Source organism: Podarcis bocagei (assembly GCF_964188305.1).
Source record: "Podarcis bocagei genome assembly, chromosome: 16".
Lineage (NCBI taxonomy): Eukaryota > Metazoa > Chordata > Lepidosauria > Squamata > Lacertidae > Podarcis > Podarcis bocagei.
Window position 1 is genome coordinate 37,532,849 of NC_138142.1, and position 16,887 is coordinate 37,549,735.

General features: G+C 42.7%; 1 long non-coding RNA gene across 1 annotated transcript; it reads right to left on the reverse strand.

Moving 5' to 3' along the window:
* Positions 1–11,056: 11,056 nt before the first annotated feature.
* LOC308575620 lies at positions 11,057–13,666 on the reverse strand. Its single transcript, XR_014002893.1, has 2 exons — positions 13,630–13,666; positions 11,057–11,895 (listed from the first exon to the last, which is right to left on the reverse strand). It is a non-coding gene; the product is annotated as an uncharacterized lncRNA (long non-coding RNA).
* Between the last annotated feature and the right edge of the window lie 3,221 nt (positions 13,667–16,887).

Genomic DNA, 16,887 nt, shown 5'->3' on the forward strand with positions numbered 1-16,887 from the left:
CAATTGGCAAGCCCTAGTCCCTTCTGCATGAGATGGATATTCAGTGCGGACCTAAAAAAAGTCCTCCTCCCCAAAACCCAATGAGAAGCAAACACAACAGTGGTTTTTTCTCTTTCAAATGCAGGTAGATAAGCTTTAATGAATGAAAAAAGCAGCATGTGAAAATGTCAAAGGGAGCAAATGTCAAAGGGAACAAAAATATTTTACTCTGAAAGATAACAGCACAAAGCGATTGGCATGAGTTTAGCAGGACAATTGAGGCATCAAAAAACTTGGGCATCCTTCAGAATAGTTGAACATACAGAGAACCAAAGAAGGAGATATTACTTAATGCCTTTGCAGTTTTTTGTTTTGTACTTTAAGTAAAAGCGCAGGAGGAAAAGCTGAGAAGTCAAAGCAGCATATCTACAATCTAGCACAGAGATGGACACAAGCTTCAGGAATACTGAGCAACCACAGATCCAGATGTCAGAGTTGTGGATTGAGGGGGCTCAGCAGTGATGACACCCAGGCCTATGACATCAGCAGCAGCCATGAAGGCGTATTAGGAGTTTCCAGGTACCATTTTCTTTTCCAAATTCTTCTGTTGTTGTGGAGATTGACTTTGATCTTAACAGGGAGAACCACACACCTTGGCAATTCCACGGGGTTGGCACAGACCCAAACGGCCGTATGAGATTCCACCGGAGCCCCCAGCGCAGGCGGTGTATCATCCCACTTTAACTGGCTCGCAAGTGGCGGCAAGGATTGCTCCTGGGATTACCACACACATGGGAGGCGGCTGGATGACTACATCACATGGTGGTAACTGATTGAGGCAGCCAACATTGGCTCCAGATGTTATACCGAGGCTACTCGATGACACTCCGCCTCCGCAGGATAAGCCCCCACAAGGTGAACACAGTGAGCCCAGACCACTGACCGGGTAGCTGACACAAGATGGGGCACAGGATGAGACACAGCAGGGCTGGCAAGACATCTTGAAGTGATGGAGCTGGGTCTGAAATGAAAAGTTGGAGGCAAGACTTAGTGGAAGAAATCAGCTGAGTAAGGGAATGTTGAAGGAGCACTTATGCAACAATGAGGGATGTTGAAGCAGAGGGGAGAGGCCATGTTAAAAGGGAAATTACAGAGACTAGTGCTTTGTGGAAGAGCTGGTACCTGCCTTTGTGGATGAGATGCCCTATATTAGGAGTGACCAACATGGTGTCCTCTAGATGTTGTTGGCATGCAACTCCCACCAGCCCCAGCCAAAGTCTCAGAATGATCTGAGTTGAAGTCCACGATGTTTAATGGACACTGCATTGGTTACCTCTTCTCTTGACTCTCATTAGGTATCTCTTACAAAAGACACTTTACAAATGGCATAGAATGATGCAATATTTAAGGTATGTAGGGTGCAGGAAGAAAAAAAAGGTGACCACAGCAAATAATCAGATAATAAAGAGGGACAGGCCATAGCTCAGTGGTAGAGCATCTTCCTTGCACAAAGGAGGTCACAAGTTCAATCCCTGGCATGTCCTGGTAGGGCTGGGAGAGTCTCCTGCCTGAAAGCCTGGAGAGTTAGTGTCCATCCCTTTTCACAGTGCTGACCAAGATGGACCAAGAGCTGGTACCCACCTTTGTGGATGCGAGTCAACCATACCCTTTCCTCTTCCTGTTTTGGGTCACTCAGCCTGCAAACATGTGCAGACCATGCAAGTGTCCCTGTTTTCCATGGACAATCCCGGATGTACGGAAGCCATCCTGGTTTCTGATGTCCCGCTTTTCCTTAGGATGTCCCTATTTTCATCTGAGAAATGTTGGAGGCTATGGAGTTATATTACCCCCCAAGACAAAGGCATCTGAAGACATCCCTGTACGGGGAAGTTTTTAAAAAATGTTTAATGTTTTATTATGTTTTTGTATATATTGGTATCCTCCTACAGGGGCTGGGGCAACCCAGTCAGCCAAGTAGAATTTATACAGTAAAGTTATTATTATTATGGTAATAGATGTCCTCAGTGCTCCCCCCCCCCAGGGTACTCAAGGGTACGTAGTACTGGCACATCTATCTCCCTTTCTCTCTCTTTCTCTATCTTGTTAAAAATTGTGGCTCTTACTGTAACAACTTTATGGTGAGTACTGGCACCTATTTTTCCAGAAAGAAAGCACTGGATGTCCCTATTTTCATAGAAGAAATATTGGAGGGTATGCAGAACCAGAACTACTCTTAGTGAGGGATGGAGAAAGAAATTTGTTTCAGTTTGCAAATAAAGGCAATTTTACCTAATTTTCACATTCTGAAACAAAACACGAATGGACATAAGAGAGGCCTGCTAGGTCAGGCCAGTTGTATGAAACTGCGAGGAAGTAAAGTTATTGGGAAGGTCAGGGGGAGAGAGAGAGAAAGAGAGAGAGAGAGAGAATCTGAGAGGAAACCAAAATGAACAGATTCCTCCACCCCTTACTAGGATGTGGCTCACATCACTCGACTCAAAATCTGATATTTAGGAACATAAGAAAAACCTGCTGGGTCAGCAAATGGCCCAACTTCCTGTTCTCACAATCACCAACTAGCTAGATGCATCTTCAGGAAAACCCAAAAGCAGAACCAGAACATGAGAGCAACTTTCCCCTCCTGAGGATTCCAGCGACTGGCATTCAGAAGCATTCAGCTTCCAACCACGGGAGCAGAGAATAGCCATCATGGTTAGTGATTTCATTATTTCACCCACACATACAGAATTAGAATGAATGAAAAGTACTTACCAAGAGCAGTAGCAGAAGACAGAGAGAAGGTGCTTGAGTCTGATGAGATCGGTGTCCTGTGCCATGTGCGTTTATACAGTTTCTTAGAAAAAGGAAGTCACGTCTGAATCACAGCTGAGTATCACCTTTGCTGCATATATCAAAGCTACATTGGCCTATGTTATTTTCTAAGGCTGCAAGCATATTATAGGGTCTCCTCATATTATTATCGGGTAACTATATTATAACCTCTTGCACCCTCTCATTTCAGATATTATAGTCCTTGGCTGTAGCTAATTCTACTCCAGTCAGATCAACACTGATGTGTCTTTCATTAATTTGTTGTTGTTGTTGTTGTTTAAGTTGGTGGTTTGTGTTCATTGTCTATGTTTACTGAACCCATAACACACCAGAAGCCCCTTAGCTTCCATTCTCCTTTATGAGGACAATGAGAACTAAATTTGCACCCATTAAAAAAAATGCATCCAGTGAGTTATATCTAACTTATAAACCGCTGATCTGCCAATGTCTGCTTGACTCAGTGTGTACTTGGAGGAGGAATGACCAGCTGGAGAAGTGCAGAAAGAAAAAAAACACCATGGTACACAAGCATCAGCATAACCAGACGCCTTCATCTGCCCCAGCTGCCAAAAAACATGTATCTCCCATATTGGTTTCTACAGTCACAGAAGGCACTGTAACTCTACAATGGTTTGACTTCACCCCCAAAGAAGCACTCTTCCATTATCTCCTGAGACAGACTGAGAACAAGAAGTAGACTCAGAATCAGAGGAGACCTATTGAAATCAATGACCATTGCTAACTCCAAACTGTGTGAATGGTCTGCAAATAAAAAATGCAAACAAAATGCAAATAAAAAAGGCAAACAAGTGTAAAGGAAAGTTTACTTAGACTCCTGGAAAGCACAACTAAGTGAACTGGACCCAGAACCGTGAGTTGTGAGCACCAGTATAAAAAAGACGGAAGAAATCTGTGAAGCATAACTTCTTTCATTTCTAATAGCTACTGCAAGCTAAAACTGAAGTGCTACTGGCTGAATTAAATCAAGCTTTGCAAAGGTGAAAACAAGTTACCAGGAGACTGTCTGGTAATTTTTAATTTAAGCAAAATCAGAGACCAAATCATACAAACAGAGTATCAGAATAGATTACAGATAGGGGAGGGAAAAAATTATTCTAAAAGAAATTCCCGTCCAACTTCTAAAAAAACCAAGCTAATTCCAATTTTTTGACAGATGTTCTGAGAAATAAGCAAATTCCATATAGATCGGAGTTCCTGAAAGGAGTCTCTTTTACATATAAAAACAAGAAACAGCGATGCAGGGATATATCTGAAGCACAGAAATGTCAGATGAAAAATATAATATAAGAATTAGGAGAAGGCATGCTCGTGACAGGAGCAGAAAGGTGGATAGAGGAATCACCTGAGAATAGCACTGATAAACAGGAAGAATAGGAAGAGTAACAAACACATAATGAAAGCAGGAATAATATATATATATATTATTTTTCCTTACATTAAACCAGAATGGCAGATTAAAAATACTAACGTGGAATGAAAATGGCATAAATAGAAAAATACAAGGAACATTGCAGATGAGAATACTTATTGTTTTTGAAAATAAATACCCAGAAACCTTGAGATTTTGTTTTTAAAAAATTAGGCATTTTGAAATCTGAAAACAATGGATGTGACCCATATTTGCATTCATTTGTATAATCAGATAATATAAGGGTTGGGACAAGGTGGCATTAATAATTAAGGATATGTGCTTGCAACAAAGGCATCCAGCCAGGGACTATAATAATCTATAATGAAATATAAACTCTTGAATGAGATCACACTCTTCCCCCGTGGGGTTCATCATTGAAAGAAAAATGTTTGTGAGATTTCTAGGCATTTGTGCCAAGTGCCCATTAGGAAAGAGCAATGCTGACTTAAGGCGTGGAAGCTAAAAGCAAACGGTATAAATGCTCCAGACATTTCTGTCTTCCTCACCAGAGTCTTCCAGCTTCCCTTGACTTCGGTTGCTCAGCCATTCCTTCTGTTGGTAAGTTGTCTTTAAATGAAAGCTTTCATAGGAAAAGGGCACAGAGGCATTCTGTGACTCTGGAGTAGATTCGCTAGGGATTGTGTTCTGAAAACTTTGTTGTTGTTTAATCGTTTAGTCATGTCCGACTCTTCGTGACCCTTTGGACCAGAGCACGCCAAGCATTTCTGTCTTCCAGTGCCTCCCGCAGTTTGGTCAGACTCATGTTTGTAGCTTCGAGAACATTGTCTAACCATCTCATCCTCTGTCGTCCCCTTCTTCTTGGGCCCTCAATCTTTCCCAACATCAGGGTCTTTTCCAGGGAGTCTTCTCTTCTCATGTGGTGGCCAAAGTATTGGAGCCTCAGCTTCACGATCTGTCCTTCCAGTGAGCACTCAAGGCTGATTTCCTTAAGAATGGATAGGTTTGATCTTCTTGCAGTCCATGGGACTCTCAAGAGTCTCCTCCAGCACCATAATTCAAAAGCATCAATTCTTCGGTGATGAGCCTTCTTTATGGTCCAGCTCTCACTTCCATACATCACTACTGGGAAAACCATGGCTTTTACTATACTGACCTTTGTTGGCAAGGTGATGTCTCTGCTTTTTAAGATGTTGTCTAGGTTTGCCATTGCCTTTCTCCCAAGGAGCAGGCGTCTTTTAATTAACCATCTGCAGTGATTAATTAACCATCTGCAGTGATCTTTGAAAACTTAAGGAACAGCTAAAGCTATTTTTTGTCATCTGCATACTATCCCTTGCCTTTCCTATGGGACTAATTGCCATCATTAACAGTCGTCAATAGGTTTACCATACCCATTGAGTCAATCACCCATCTCCTACTAGCTTCCTGAGAAATGTCCACCCTATATATCTTCATTCTTTTTTAATAACTCATAACCGAGTAAGATTACCTTCCATAAACATGGTTTTAACAATGAGTCCCTAAGTGACTGTGGAGGCCAATTCTGGATCCACACGTCCGTCCACAGTGGAGACATTGGTTTCTGGGCAGGATTTGATCACGGTGTGGATTTGCCAAGGGTGCATTCCTCTTAGCACGTTTCTCCCTTGAGTCCTGAGTTCGAATGTCTTCAGAGCCCATGACAACTTTGGTAAAGGCTGTTCTCCAACTGGAGCGCTCGCAGGCAAGTTGTCAGTGTTTATACTACATTTTTTAAAATTTGCCTTGAGACAGTCTATAAACTTCTTTTGTTGACCACCAGCATTACACTTTCCATTTCCCTTTTTAAGTTCAGAATACAGTAGTTGCTTTGGAGGACGATCATCAGGCATCCACATAACATGACCAGTCCAATGAAGATAAAGAATCATTGCTTCAACACTCGTGATCTTTGCTTCTTCCAGTACACTGATATTAGTTCGCCTATCTTCCCAAGTGATGTGTAAATTTTTTTAAAGACAATGTTAAGGTCTGGTGACTTCTGTTTCAGAGTATCTGAAGAAGTGTCCATGCACACAAAAGCTTATACCCAGAACAAACGTAGTTGGTCTCTAAGGTGCTACTAGACATTTTTTTATTTTATTTTTGAGGAACAGGGTAATTAGAAAGTTGCAAATTTTCACATTTGCCCCATGGATTTGGTTTGAATCGCAGTGGAAACATGAAAATACTTACATAGCTGGAATATTGTAATGGATTTGTTTTAGCCTGAGTGGATTGCCTAATCCAGGGACACAAAGTGCATTATGAGGAATGAGGATTCACTCTATTCACATACCGAGGGTAATACAGTCGTACCTTGGTTTTTGAACAGCATATTTTTCAAACATTTTGGTTCCCGAATGGCAGAAACCCGGAAGTGACTGTTTGCGAACTATTTTTGGAAGCCGAACATCCAATGTGGCTTCTGTGGCTTCCAATTGCCTGCAGGAGCTTCCTGCATCCCATCAGAAGCTGCGCTTTGGTTTCTGAATGTTTCTGAAGTTGAACGGACTTACGGAATGGATTCTGCTCGACTTCCAAGGTACGACTGTATAGGAGAGTTTTTTTTATCTGACTAAGCCTTTAACAAAGTAACCAAAGACCACCTAAGGTCACTAGTCACTCTTTGAACTTGTATTCTCCCCTCCTCAAATTTGTAGTTCTGACTCGCCTCATGCTCTTGCTATACAGGAGTGTGAGGAACGAAGACCTCATTCTCCCCACAAAAAGGGAGAAAAAGTTGGGAGGACGAGGTTTTTGTTTTTGTTTTTGCCTGTATATCTCCTTGTTAAAAAACTATCTGCTTGCTAAATTTTACTTTTTACTGTGATGTAATTGGACACCACTTTCAGAAAAGATTGCTCATAGTATTTACTGATGCGATATTTGTAATTAAAACAGAATCTGAGTAGACATCAGTGTACGCCATCTTAAACACTTTCATGTTATTTTTTCCAGATTCACACCAGTTGTTCTATGAAGACTACAGCTGTAATGACAACCACTATCAAAATCATACCTAGTGAAGCATTAGCGCAGTCAATATACAGAACACTTCTGCCGGTTGTAATACATGTGGTGATGGGATTTAGGAACTGAGAACAAGCATGACTCTCCCCAGTCCCAGGCCCTGCCCAGATAACTCAGGCTAGCATGCTTGCTCCTTCATCAGCAATGCAGCTGCCTTCACTGATGCAACCAAATTCTTTTGCTTACAATCTCCTTTCTCGTCCGGTTCCTATACTGAGACGAAGATGAGCTTGTCTCTCTTTTGAATGGGTTTGTGATCCCCCACAGGAACGGGGGGTGGGGTGGGGAATGGTACCTGAAATGCACACCATGGATCAATGTCTAATGACCATTTGTCATGGATGCTGTAGTTGAGATTCCTGCATTGCAAAGGGTTGGACTTGATGGCCCTTGTGGTCCCATCCAACTCTACAATTCTATGATTGTATGGTGTCAGGAATGCTGAGCCTCCACCATCCAGACAAACCAGAATGGATTGGATCAAAAGGTTGCTCAGCATCTCTGACACTCTCGCCTACACATCCCTGATCAATGCTTCTTTGAGCTTTCCTTCTTTCTCTCTTAAGCGCATCCTTTCTGTTGCCTTTCTATCAGTCATTCTTAGCACTCTGAATATCCTTCAGGCCTGCAAGAGTTCTGATGCTTCCAGTTCCCTGAGAATCTCTTCCTTCCCCTGTGTACCTTTGCCTTGTGTCAATTATAAATTCATCTGTTCCTTTGTCATTTAACTCTTTTGTGGCTGAAAGGATTGTTGACCTATTTGAAGCCGCTCACCTAAGAAATGCTTTCATGATCTCCTCTTTCCACTACAATAAACACTATCTATCTGCATCATAATTATATTTTTGGTTCTGTTCATTTTTAATTTCTTTTATTCATTTTATTCATTTTACTCATTTCTAGGTTTCACTCTTAGGCATGGGGCATGTCAATCTTAGATACATTATTTCCAATAGGTCTACACTGAGTGGAACTTAGCTGGCTACAGCCCTACATCTGAAAATAACAGCCCTCATGTATATTATAAAAAAGGTCCTCACATGTAATAATATAAATGGGAAATGTAGGGAACACAATGTCATAGTTAGTTATTTCAGCAGCAGCAAACACCACTGCAATAAGTATCAGGTAGTTATGATTTTATATATTTGGATGTGAGGGCAATCTGCCTGCAACATCCATTGCCCAATGATCGCCAGGGTTGATTTGGATGATCTGGCTAGCTAGGCAAGTGTCTCCTCCCTCCCTCATCAGTCAATGTGCACCCCCCTGTCAGTACGCTTTCAAGCCGATGCCAAGGACTGGGCTCAACAACAGGATCTGCCCCGGCTGGGCTAGGTGACTGGAGCACTTTCAGAGACCTTCCACTCCTCTAAAACAGGTCTAAGTGCACTGGACACAGAACTGTGAGTTGTGAGGACCAAACTCAGCAGAGTATAAGCAACACGGAAGAAAGCTGTGAAGCATAACTTCTTTTATTTCTAATAGCTACTGCAAGCTAAAACTGAAGCGCTACTGGCCTGAATGAGTGTTACAGCTCTCACTCAGCCATCTAATCTCTACATAGATAGCGCTCAGACTCCCCACAGAGTCAGGAAGGAGAGGAAGAAGCGAAGAGCAGTTTCCTCCCCCTCCTTTCTGAAAACATCATATCAGGAGATTCTCGCAATGGGAGGGGGTGAAAATATCCACACACACACACAAACACACACACCCCGAAGCTGCATGCTCGGTGAAAGTGGATGGCCATCCCAGATAGGAGTGCACCGTTCTTTGGTCAAGGGCATACAATATTTGAATAGAAATAAAGCGAAAAGAAGGGGTGCTCTCTCTGTTTCTCTCCCTCTCCCATTGACCTAGAACATGGCTAGGGAAAGATTCCATTCCCTCCAGAGAAAGGGGAAAATGCCAGTTCTCTATGCGTGTGGAATTTAGTTTAAGAGGGGGCAGCTGATAGGGAAACCACAAAAAACCATTTCCTCAAATAACTCCCATCTGAGGTTTTCACTAATGGCAATGATGCAGATCCTATTAGTGCTCTACTGGAAGTGGGTGATGAACTGATAGTTCTTTCTACTGGGCAGTTCAGTATATCAACCATCTTGAGTTATCCCTCCCTTCTTGGTCTTATGCAGGGGTCAGCAAACTTTTTCAGCAGGGGACCGCTCCACTATACCTCAGACCTTGTGGAGGGCCGGACTATATTTTGAAAAATAATAATGAACGAATTACTATACCCCACAAATAACCCAGAGATGCATTTGAAATAAAAGGACACATTCTACCCATGTAAAAACATGCTGATTCCCGGACCATCCGCGGGCCGGATTTAGAAGATGATTGGGCTGGATCTGGCCCCCGGGCCTTAGTTTGCCTACCCATGGTCTTATGGCTGCACATGAGAAAAAGAGAAAGAGACATTTGCTGATCAACTGCCTAGCCTGTTGGGCTTGGTTGCCTGCAGACAACTACACCCCAATGAGAGTTCGCCTTGGTTCAAATCACAGCCTTGACTCATGTTCTGCATTTCAGCACCTCCTCCTGGGAACAGGACAGTCTGCAGTCTTAAAAGGTTAAAAAGGTAAAGGACTCCTGACAGTTAAGTCCAGTCCGGACAACTCTGGGTTTGCCGCACTCATCTCACTTTGCTGGCCGAGGGAGCTGGAGTTTCTCCACAGACCGTTTTTCTGGGTCATATGGCCAGCATGACTAAGCCACTTCTGGCAAAATCAGAGCGGCACACAAAAACGCTGTTTACCTTCCCGCTGGATGGTACCTATTTATCTACTTGCACTTTGACGTGCTTTCAAGCTGCTAGGTTGGCAGGAGCTGGGCCCGAGCAATGGGAGCTCACCCCATTGCGGGGATTCGAACCGCCGACCTTCCAATTGGTAAGCCCTAGTCCCTTCTGCACCCATGTCCCTTCTGCAGCCTTAATTCCTCCTAAATATATTAGGAGCATCTGTGGTACCACTTCTCTACCTAACTTCATACCCTAAGGATACAACATAATATAAAATGAGGAGCGTTGTGTAACAGATGTGTGGAGCCTTTGGCCCTCTGGATAATGCAGAGCTGCAACTTCCATCGTCCCCAGTCACAATGCCTGAATAGCTCAGTTGGTTAGAGAAGGGTGCTGATAACAGAAAGGTTGGAGGTTCACTCCCCGTATTAGACAGCTGAAACTTCCTGCGTTCCAGGCGGTTGAACTAGATGGTCCTTAGAATCCCTTTCTACTCTGCAATTCTATGATGCTATGATAATTTTTACGTTTGCCTTTTAGATCAGAATTACACATACTATATATGTAGCATTCTTTATCTCTCCCAGGCTGGCAAGTAAGTTGTATCGTCAGAATTAATGGAACACCCCACACAGGCCTAATCACCCAAGGAGCCTACAAAGCACAGCTGATGAGGGGCTAGGTTTGGGAGCCTGTATGACATGGGAAGAGTCTCATGGGCCATAAAGAGAAGTCCAGAGGGTCATGTTTGATCATTACACCTGAATTTCCCCCCCTATACTATATCTAAAAATATTAAGAGCTACACATACATAGAGAAGCATACATGTAAGTGTCAGGTGACAGACACAGATAGGGATGGTCATAAAACTTGCCCAGCAGTTTCTCAGGGGCATCCATCAGCTACTGAATGAGATGGATATTCAGTGCGGTCTAAAAAAAGGTCCTCCTCCCCAAAACCCAATGAGAAGCAAACACAACAGGGTTTTTTTTCCTCTTTCAAATGCAGGCAGGTAAGCTTTAATGAATGAAAAAAGCAGCGTGTGAAAACACTTGCCTGGTGAGCAAATGTCAAAGGGAACAAAAATATTTTACTCTGAAAGATAACAGCACAAAGCGATTGGCATGAGTTCAGCAGGACAGTTGAGGCATCAAAAAACTTGGGCATCCTTCAGAATAGTTGAACATACAGAGAACCAAAGAAGGGGATATTACTTAATGCCTTTGGAGTTTTTTGTTTTGTACTTTGAGTTAAGTAAAAGCGCAGGAGGAAAAGCTGAGAAGTCAAAGCCGCATATCTACAATCTAGCATAGAGATGGACACAAACATCAGGAATGCTGAGCAACCACAGATCCAGTTGTCAGAGTTGTGGATTGAGGGGGCTCAGCAGTGATGACACCCAGGCCTATGACATCAGCAGCAGCCATAAATGCGTATTAGGAGTTTCCAGGTACCATTTTCTTTTCCAAATTCTTCTGTTGTTGTGGAGATTGACTCTGATCTTAACAGGGAGAACCGCACACCTTGGCAATTCCACGGGGTTGGCACAGACCCAAACGGCTGTATGAGCTTCCGTCGGAGCCCCCACCGCAGGCGGTGTATCCCCCCACTCTAACTGGCTCGCAAGTGGCGGCAAGGACTGCTCCTGGGATTACCACACACATGGGAGGTGGCTGGATGACTACTTCACATGGTGGTAACTGATTGATGCAGCCAACATTGGCTCCAGATGTTATACCGAGGCTACTCGATGACACTCCGCCCCCCGTAGGATGACAAGCCCCCACAAGGTGAACACAGTGAGCCCAGACCACTGACCGGGTAGCTGACACAAGATGGGGCACAGGATGAGACACAGCAGGGCTGGCAAGACATCTTGAAGTGATGGAGCTGGGTCTGAAATGAAAAGTTGGAGGCAAGACTTAGTGGAAGAAATCAGTTGAGGAAGGGGATGTTGAAGGAGCACTTATGCAACAATGAGGGACGTTGAAGCAGAGGGGAGAGGCCATGGTAAAAGGGAAATTACAGAGGCTAGTGCTTTGTGGAAGAGCTGGTACCTGCCTTTGTGGATGAGATGCCCTATATTAGGAGTGACCAACATGGTGTCCTCTAGATGTTGTTGGCATGCAATTCCCACCAGCCCCAGCTAATGTTGCCAAAGTTTCAGAATGATCTGAGTTGAAGTCCACGATGTTTAATGGACACTGCATTGGTTACCTCTTCTCCTGACTCTCATTAGGTATCTCTTACAAAAGACACTTTACAAATGGCATAGAATGATGCAATATCTAAGGTTTGTAGGGTGCAGGAAAGAAAAAAAAGGTGACCACAGCAAATAATCAGATAAGAAAGAGGGACAGGCCATAGCTCAGTGGTAGAGCATCTTCCTTGCACAAAGGAGGTCACAAGTTCAATCCCTGGCATGTCCTGGTAGGGCTGGGAGAGTCTCCTGCCTGAAAACCTGGAGAGTTAGTGTCCATCCCTTTTCACAGTGCTGACCAAGATGGACCAAGAGCTGGTTCCCACCTTTGTGGATGCGAGTCAACCATACCCTTTCCTCTTCCTGTTTTGGGTCACTCAGCCTGCAAACATGTGCAGACCATGCAAGTGTCCCTGTTTTCCATGGACAGTCCCGGATGTACAGAAGCCATCCTAGTTTCTGATGTCCCGCTTTTCCTTAGGATGTCCCTATTTTCATCTGAGAAATGTTGGAGGCTATGGAGTTATATTACCCCCCAAGACAAAGACATCTGAAGACATCCCTGTACGGGGAAGTTTTTAAAAAATGTTTAATGTTTTATTATGTTTTTGTATATATTGGTATCCTCCTAGAGGGGCTGGGGCAACCCAGTCAGCCAAGTAGAATTTATACAGTAAAGTTATTATTATTATGGTAATAGATGTCCTCAGTGCTCCCCCCCCCCCAGGGTACTCAAGGGTACGTAGTACTGGTACATCTATCTCTCTTTCTCTCTCTTGTTAAAAATTGTGGCTCTTACTGTAACAACTTCATGGTGAGTACTGGCACCTATTTTTCCAGAAAGAAAGCACTGGATGTCCCTATTTTCATAGAAGAAATTTTGGAGGGTATGCAGAATCAGAAAAACTCTTAGCGAGGGATGGAGAAAGAAATTTGTTTCAGTTTGCAAATAAAGGCAATTTTACCTAATTTTTACATTCTGAAACAAGACACGAATGGACATAAGAGAGGCCTGCTAGGTCAGGCCAGTTGTATGAAACTGCGAGGAACTAAAGTTATTGGGAAGGTCAGGGAGAGAGAGAGAGAGAGAATCTGAGAGGAAACCAAAATGAACAGATTCCGCCACCCCTTACTAGGATGTGGCTCACACCACTCGACTCAAAATCTGATATTTAGGAACGTAAGAAAAACCTGCTGGGTCAGCAAATGGCCCAACTTCCTGTTCTCACAATCACCAACTAGCTAGATGCATCTTCAGGAAAACCCAAAAGCAGAACCAGAGGAGGAGAGCATCTCTCCCCTCCTGAGGATTCCAGCGACTGGCATTCAGAAGCATTCAGCTTCCAACCACGGGAGCAGAGAATAGCCATCATGGTTGGTGGATTATTTCATCCACACATACAGAATTAGAATGAATGAAAAGTACTTACCAAGAGCAGTAGCAGAAGACAGAGAGAAGGTGCTTGAGTCTGATGAGATCGGTGTCCTGTGCCATGTGCGTTTATCCAGTTTCTTAGAAAAAGGAAGTCACGTCTGAATCACAGCTGAGTATCACCTTTGCTGCACATATCAAAGCTACATTGGCCTATGTTATTTTCTAAGGCTGCAAGCATATTATAGGGTCTCCTCATATTATTATCGGGTAACTATATTATAACCTCTTGCACCCTCTCATTTCAGATATTATAGTCCTTGGCTGTAGCTAATTCTACTCCAGTCAGATCAACACTGATGTGTCTTTCATTAATTTGTTGTTGTTGTTGTTGTTGTTGTTTAAGTTGGTGGTTTGTGTTCATTGTCTATGTTTACTGAACCCATAACACACCAGAAGCCCCTTAGCTTCCATTCTCCTTTATGAGGACAATGAGAACTAAATTTGCACCCATTAAAAAAAATGCATCCAGTGAGTTATATCTAACTTATAAACCGCTGATCTGCCAATGTCTGCTTGACTCAGTGTGTACTTGGAGGAGGAATGACCAGCTGGAGAAGTGCAGAAAGAAAAAAAACACCATGGTACACAAGCATCAGCATAACCAGACGCCTTCATCTGCCCCAGCTGCCAAAAAACATGTATCTCCCATATTGGTTTCTACAGTCACAGAAGGCACTGTAACTCTACAATGGTTTGACTTCACCCCCAAAGAAGCACTCTTCCATTATCTCCTGAGACAGACTGAGAACAAGAAGTAGACTCAGAATCAGAGGAGACCTATTGAAATCAATGACCATTGCTAACTCCAAACTGTGTGAATGGTCTGCAAATAAAAAAAATGCTGTTCAAGGCAAACAAGTGTAAAGGAAAGTTTACTTAGACTCCTGGAAAGCACAACTAAGTGAACTGGACCCAGAACCGTGAGTTGTGAGCACCAGTATAAAAAAGACGGAAGAAATCTGTGAAGCATAACTTCTTTCATTTCTAATAGCTACTGCAAGCTAAAACTGAAGTGCTACTGGCTGAATTAAATCAAGCTTTGCAAAGGTGAAAACAAGTTACCAGGAGACTGTCTGGTAATTTTTAATTTAAGCAAAATCAGAGACCAAATCATACAAACAGAGTATCAGAATAGATTACAGATAGGGGAGGGAAAAAATTATTCTAAAAGAAATTCCCGTCCAACTTCTAAAAAAACCAAGCTAATTCCAATTTTTTGACAGATGTTCTGAGAAATAAGCAAATTCCATATAGATCGGAGTTCCTGAAAGGAGTCTCTTTTACATATAAAAACAAGAAACAGCGATGCAGGGATATATCTGAAGCGCAGAAATTTCAGATGAAAAATTTAATATAAGAATTAGGAGAAGGCATGCTCGTGACAGGAGCAGAAAGGTGGATAGAGGAATCACCTGAGAATAGCACTGATAAACAGGAAGAATAGGAAGAGTAACAAACACATAATGAAAGCAGGAATAATATATATATATATTATTTTTCCTTAAATTAAACCAGAATGGCAAATTAAAAATACTAACATGGAATGAAAATGGCTTAAATAGAAAAATACAAGGAACATTGCAGATGAGAATACTTATTGTTTTTGAAAATAAAACCCCAGAAACCTTGAGATTTTGTTTTTAATAAATTGGGCATTTTGAAATCTGAAAACAATGGATATGACCCATACTTGCATTCATTTGTATAATCAGATAATATAAGGGTTGAGACAAGGTGGCATTAGTAATTAAGGATATGTGCTTCCAACAAAGGCCCCGTGGGGTTAATCATTGAAAGAAAAATGTTAGTGAGATTTCTAGGCATTTGTGCCAAGTGCCCATTAGGAAAGAGCAACGCTGACTCAAGGCGTGGAAGTCAAAAGCAAACGGTATAAATGCTCCAGACATTTCTGTCTTCCTCACCAGAGTCTTCCAGTTTCCCTTGACTTCGGTTGCTCAGCCTTTCCTGCTGTTGGTAAGTTGTATTTAAATCAAAGCTTTCATAGGAAAAGGGCACAGAGGCATTGTGTGACTCTGGAGTAGATTCGCTAGGGATTGTGTTTCGAAAACTTTGTTGTTGTTTAGTCGTTTAGTCGTGTCCGACTCTACATGACCCCATGGACCAGAGCACGCCAGGCACTTCTGTCTTCCTCTGTCGTCCCCTTCTTCTTGTGCCCTCAATCTTTCCCAACATCAGGGTCTTTTCCAGGGAGTCTTCTCTTCTCATGAGGTGGCCAAAGTATTGGAGCCTCAGCTTCATGATCTGTCCTTCCAGTGAGCACTCAGGGCTGATTTCCTTAAGAATGGATACCTTTGATCTTGTAGTCCATGGGACTCTCAAGAGTCTCCTCCAGCAACATAATTCAAAAGCATCAATTCTTCGGCGATCAGCCTTACTTATGGTCCAGCTCTCACTTCCATACATCACTACTGGGAAAACCATGGCTTTTACTATACGGACCTTTGTTGGCAAGGTGATGTCTCTGCTTTTTAAGATGTTGTCTAGGTTTGCCATCGCCTTTCTCCCAAGGAGCAGGCGTCTTTTAATTCCGTGACTGCTGTCACCATGTGCAGTGATCTTTGAAAACTTAAAGAACAGCTAAAGCTATTTTTGGTCATCTGCATACTATCCCTTCCTTTTTCCTGTGGGACTAATTGCCATCATTAACAGTCGCCATAGGTTTATCATACCCATTGAGTGAATCACCCATCTCCTATTACCTTCCTGAGAAATGTTCACCCTATATATCTTCATTCTTCTTTTTTAATAACTCATAACCGAGTAAGATTGTCTTGCATAAACATGGTTTTCACAATGAGTCCCTAAGTGACTGTGGAGGCCAATTGGTTTCTGGGCAGGATTTGATCACGGTGTGGATTTGCCAAGGGGCCCTTCCTCTTCACACTTTTCTCCCTTGAGTCCTGAGTTCGAGTGTCTTCAGAGCCCATGACACCTTTGGTAAAGGCTGTTCTCCAACTGGAGCACTCGCAGGCCAGTTGTCAGTGTTTATACTACATTTTTTAAGAATTGCCTTCAGACAGTCTATAAATTTCTTTTGTTGACCACCAGCATTACACTTTCCATTTCCCTTTTTAAGTTCAGAATACAGTAGTTGCTTTGGAAGACAATCATCAGGCATCCACATAACATGACCAGTCCAATGAAGGTGATGTTGAAGAATCATTGCTTCAACACTCGTGATCTATCCTTTTTTAAGTACACTGATATTAGTTCGCAGATCTTCCCAAGTGAT